This window comes from Strigops habroptila, chromosome Z (genome assembly GCF_004027225.2).
Source record: "Strigops habroptila isolate Jane chromosome Z, bStrHab1.2.pri, whole genome shotgun sequence".
NCBI classification, from domain to species: domain Eukaryota; kingdom Metazoa; phylum Chordata; class Aves; order Psittaciformes; family Psittacidae; genus Strigops; species Strigops habroptila.
In genome coordinates this window covers 39,906,879-39,912,231 of record NC_044302.2, presented here as the reverse complement: position 1 = coordinate 39,912,231, position 5,353 = coordinate 39,906,879, and the positions used below count along the sequence as shown (strand labels likewise).

The following is a 5,353-nucleotide window of genomic DNA, read 5'->3' as shown; positions in this document are numbered from 1 at the left end:
ACAGATAAAAGCTAGGCCTTTGTATATGTACAGCATTCATATTTTATCTCCAAAGCAGAAGATTCTCTATCCTTGTATAGGAGTTGTTGATGATCTCGTATTTTATATATTTTTGGATATAGGTGGTATAATGGAACATTCATTGTATTAATTTTTATTTTAGTTGCTCCACACAAAAGGCTGTGCTGTATCTGTTTCAAACAGTGTCCAGTATCAAAAGCTGAGGAAAGAGATTCAAAATAATGAAAATATGATGTGACTACTCTTATAAATTAGTATAAAAATGTGATTTTATGCTAGATGCTGACATCTAAATAAAAATGAAAATTTAAGGACATTTCCTTTTTAACTTTATATAATGTGCAAGATGCCTTCACTAGCTTATTCTTTTGCTATTTCTCAGCTCCAAGAAATAAGTCAAAGATTGCTTCCAAATCATTATATTTAATGATGAACAAGGAATCTATGGTCTGTGATTTGCTTTAGTCTTGTGAAAAACTATGGACTAGGATATTGTTTATTAAGATTTATGTTAAGCTCAATGTAAAGGTTAGGCAACAAAGATGTGAAATCGCTTATGCAGACAGAAACTCGGACACTGCTTGAGTAAGATAAGATAACCACAATCGCGAGATAACCGCCAGACTTCCAGGAACCGACAGAAACAGGACAAACAACCCCAGATAAGGACATGTGAATGAGGGGTCAACTATGGGATAAAGGAGAAAGACTTCTTATTTCGGCCTCAACGACCACCAGGAGGTAGAAAACGACCCCCTAACAACAACTGAAGCATGCGCAGAGTACCTCCACTACTTCATGAACACGGAAGTAAAGATGTATAAAAAGGGACTGTTTGAACTGCTCAGCACGGCAGTGGCGGAGCGCAGACTCCCCTGTCGTCCAGCGCTGTTTTTGCTCATATTCTACTTGCTATAATTAATAAAATTTTAATTGGATTATGATCCGTTGTGGTCACAATTTATGACAATTTCTGGTGCCGTGACTCGGATAAGGAACGGTGGGCTTTGGTCCTCCGGGGAGGCGCCCCGCGACATTTCGCGGCCCCGCGACCAACAGCTCACTCCAACCTTACCGACGAACCTAAATTCTAGGATATTGAGCAAAAAAGGACCGGTAAAATCCCATAAAATTCTGTGCACGGGAGTCCGGACGAAGACGCAGGACGCGTAAGTATACTGCGAAGTTGTTCGCGGGTTCGCCGTTCGGGCGGGATTGGGTATCCTGGATTATAACGAACGAGAGGTTCGATATACTGAACCAAGCGAGTGTGGACCCTTTAGTACTGCGTTTCCCACCTCCCGCGAGGGACTGGGCCAGGAATAAGGGGAGCGAGTGAGTGTGTGTTTGTGGATAATCCAGAAGATGGGGGCGAAGGGCAGCAAGCCTTCGACTCCCATGGGGAGGGTACACACTGTACCTAAAAATACCCCTCTGGCATATATCTTAGACAATTGGAGATATTCCCCTGGAACCCTAGGGAAAGATAAGCAAAAAATGATAGAATATTGTACTAAGATATGGGGAGGGAAGAAGATTTCTAAAAATGTCTTTTGGCCAGTCTATGGGTCAGAAGAAGATTGGGTAAGACAGCAATTAAACCTCTGGGTTAATAATAAAAATCCCCTTAACCCGGAGGAGAGTCAATATGCGGAAGTGTGGCTAGAAAGACCGAGAGCTAGACTTTATCCGCTGAATGAAATAAAAACTAAACAAAAGAAAAAGAAGGAAGAGTTAGACGAAACCCTTCTAACCCCCCCTCCTTACATTCCTCCTCCTGCTCCCACAGAAGTCCCCAGAGCGCCCACTCCCCCACCAGAGTCGGAACAAGGGTCTCCCCCTCTTCCTAGACGCGTAACTAGAAGTCAAAAAGGGGCAGCTCAGATGTACCCCCTAAGGGAAATACCCATGGGGGGACCTCAACCTGTGATCGGATATATTTCCGTACCCCTAAACTCGGCTGACCTACGAGATTTTAAAAGAACTGAAATGGGAAACTTAATTGAGGACCCACTGGGAGTGGCAGAAAGATTAAATCAATTTTTGGGACCAAACCTTTATACTTGGGATGAGATGCAATCTATCCTTGGTCAATTATTTACTACCGAGGAAAGAGATATGATTAGACGAGCAGGAATGAGACTGTGGGATGCTCAACATGCCCAGGGACCCCAAGCAGATATTAAATGGCCACTTCAAAGACCTAATTGGGATAATCAGGATCCGATGCATAGAACTCATATGCAGGACCTGAGAACTATAGTAATTCAGGGAATTAGAGAAGCAGTACCCCGTGGCCAGAATATCAATAAAGCATTTAATGAAATGCAAAAGAAAGATGAAAGCCCTACTGAGTGGCTGGAACGACTGAGGAAAGCCCTTCAGCTGTACTCTGGGGTAAATCCAGACGACCCTTTAGGGCAAGCGCTCCTCAAAACTCAGTTTGTGGCAAAATCATGGGAAGACATTAGAAAGAAGATTGAAAAGTTAGAAGACTGGCAGAATAGAGGGTTGGATGAATTATTGAGGGAAGCTCAGAAAGTCTACGTAAGGCGGGAAGAAGAGAGCAGCAAGCGACAAGTAAAAATGATGGTAGCAGCGGTCAGAGAGGATCGCAAAGGACGAACTGGTGAACACAGATCTGCTGGAACGAAACAAGGGAACGTAATAGTAAAGAAGGAGCAGAGATGTTGTTTTTACTGTGGAAAGAAGGGACATATAAAGAAGAATTGCAGAGAAAGGATCAGGGATGAGGGAATATTGAAAACGGAATAGGAGAGTCAGGGGCTCTATATCTTAGGGGACCGGAGTCATCATGAGCCCTTGATAAAATTAAAAATAGGTCCCCATAAACAAGAGTTCACCTTTTTAGTAGACACTGGGGCTGAGAAATCAACTATTAAGCAAATACCTGAGGGATGTAAAGTTTCCCCTGAAAAGGTACAAGTAATTGGGGCAAAAGGAGAACCCTTTAAAGTAAGCAAAATCAAAAATGTGGTATTCGAAACTGAAAATAAATTTGGAATGGGTGAACTCTTGCTCGTCCCTGAAGCAGAATTTAATCTGTTAGGACGAGATTTAATTGTTGAATTGCAATTAGAAATTAAAGTGAAAAATCAGGAGCTAACAGTGTCTGCTTATCCTTTAACCGTGGATGATCAAAAACAAATTAACCCCGATGTCTGGTACTCTCCGGACACAATTAGTAGACTGAAAATCCCACCGATTAAAATCCAACTTTCCGAACCCCACATACCTGTGAGGGTAAGGCAATATCCCATATCCCTAGAAGGACGGAGGGGATTAAAACCAGAAATTGATCGATTGTTAGCACAAGACACTTTGTGTCAAAAATTGTTAAAGATCTAGCTGAAAGCTTGGGGATTAAGTGGGAATACCATACACCATGGCATCCACAAAGTTCGGGAAAAGTTGAAAGGATAAATGGAGAAATCAAAACTATTTTGACTAAATTAATGATAGAAACCAAATTATCATGGATTAAGTGCCTACCCATGGCACTATTAATTCTCAGAACCAGACCCCGAGCAGATGTAGGAATATCAGCGTTTGAAATGGTGTATGGAATGTCTTATAGAATTGAAAGTCCACAAACAAATGTTTTAATTCGAGACCGTGTGATTAATGAATATGTTTCACAATTAGCAGAACATCGTAACAAGCTTTGGGAACATGGACTGATTGTACAACGACCCCCGTTGGACTTAAAAATTCATAATGTTAAACCTGGGGATTGGATATTGATTAAAGTGTGGAAGGAAGAAACCCTAAAACCCAATTGGGAGGGACCTTATCTTGTTTTGCTTACAACAGAAACAGCTGTCCGAACTGCGGAGCGTGGATGGACTCATGCCAGTCGCATTAAAGGCCCAGTGACGAGACCCCACTGGAAAGTAATCAGTACTCCAGGTGACACCAAGATAACCCTGAAAAGATAACGTAATGATAAAGACTTTATTTGATTATTTTGCCGCATTACCTTTCGGTATAAAGTGTGTATTGCTGTTTATATTTGCTATAATTATTTCTCTTTTTTCTATTATATATGGAAGCGTACAAAGTGTGTTGAAGGAAATTGCTAAACTTATGCAACCTCACAATATTAAATATAGAAGATATGTTGATGTAAATAATATATGCACTCTAGATATACGAATTAGGTGGGTGTAATGATTTGAACTGCAATTGTTATCCATTTGCTTGTTTTAGGTGTAAGGTATGCCAGGATAAATGGTAGACACATTGTGAATGTGGATACCCTCCAATAGGAGTTTGCACACAGTGTTGGAAAATCCAAAGAACTCTCACTGAGTGGAAATTAAAACAATTAGAGTCTAAACAAAAAAAATTATTCGGGAATCCCATGAGTGGTGGGAAATTTTTGCCAAAGGAATAAACCCTCGATATTATTGCTACCACTCCAACGAACCAGTCCCCTTTGTAGCTGAAATTTTGGTTATAAAATGCAGAAGGGAAGTACTGACCGTGTCTTACTTTGCCCCATTAGTTAAAGCTGCAAAGTGGGAAGCCTATATAAACAGGCAGAAAGCCCGAAACAGCTGTTCTCCTGAAGAATTCCCTTGCTGCCGAGAAGATGGTACACCCCGTGGCTCGAAGCAACCGAGTCGACGGGCGAGGCAGAGGAGGAACAAACTGTGGAGAAAAGAACCAGAACGATGGGACACAAAAGCAGCAATGGCCGAACTTCCCCAGGACTGGTAAAAATATACTTAAATTGGCAAAATTAACAGACACCCTTTTTTTTTTCTGGTATACCGTTAGTTTTGTTATTGATAATAACCCAAGCAAATGGAAACCCTCATAAACCTATGAACTAGACAATAACAAACATAAAATACACTTTATTAAAGAATGGTTTGACATAGCTAAACTGCTTATTTTAACTACGAGGTCTGGGGCAAAATATAAGAGTGTATCTATTAATGAAGATGAAGATTGCTGTGAATACATTATGCCACGTGAGAACTATGCCTTTTGTAATTGTGAGGTATTACCTTGTGAGTGTTATGATAAATATTGGGATTGTGGAAAAAGGTTTGTTCGCAGTGCCGAAAATGAAAGTAACGTCTAATAAACAATAATAGGATAAAAAGAAAAAGGGGGGATTGTGAAAAACTATGGACTAGGATATTGTTTATTAAGATTTATGTTAAGCTCAATGTAAAGGTTAGGCAACAAAGATGTGAAATCGCTTATGCAGACAGAAACTCGGACACTGCTTGAGTAAGATAAGATAACCACAATCGCGAGATAACCGCCAGACTTCCAGGAACCGACAGAAACAGGACAA

The 5,353-nt window shown here is 40.7% G+C and overlaps 1 long non-coding RNA gene across 1 annotated transcript; it reads left to right on the top strand.

The window, feature by feature from the left end:
• The first annotated feature begins 922 nt into the window (after positions 1–922).
• On the top strand, positions 923–4,051 carry LOC115601107. The gene is made up of 2 exons (XR_003989236.1): positions 923–1,190; positions 3,856–4,051. It is a non-coding gene; the product is annotated as an uncharacterized LOC115601107 (long non-coding RNA).
• Positions 4,052–5,353: the final 1,302 nt, after the last annotated feature.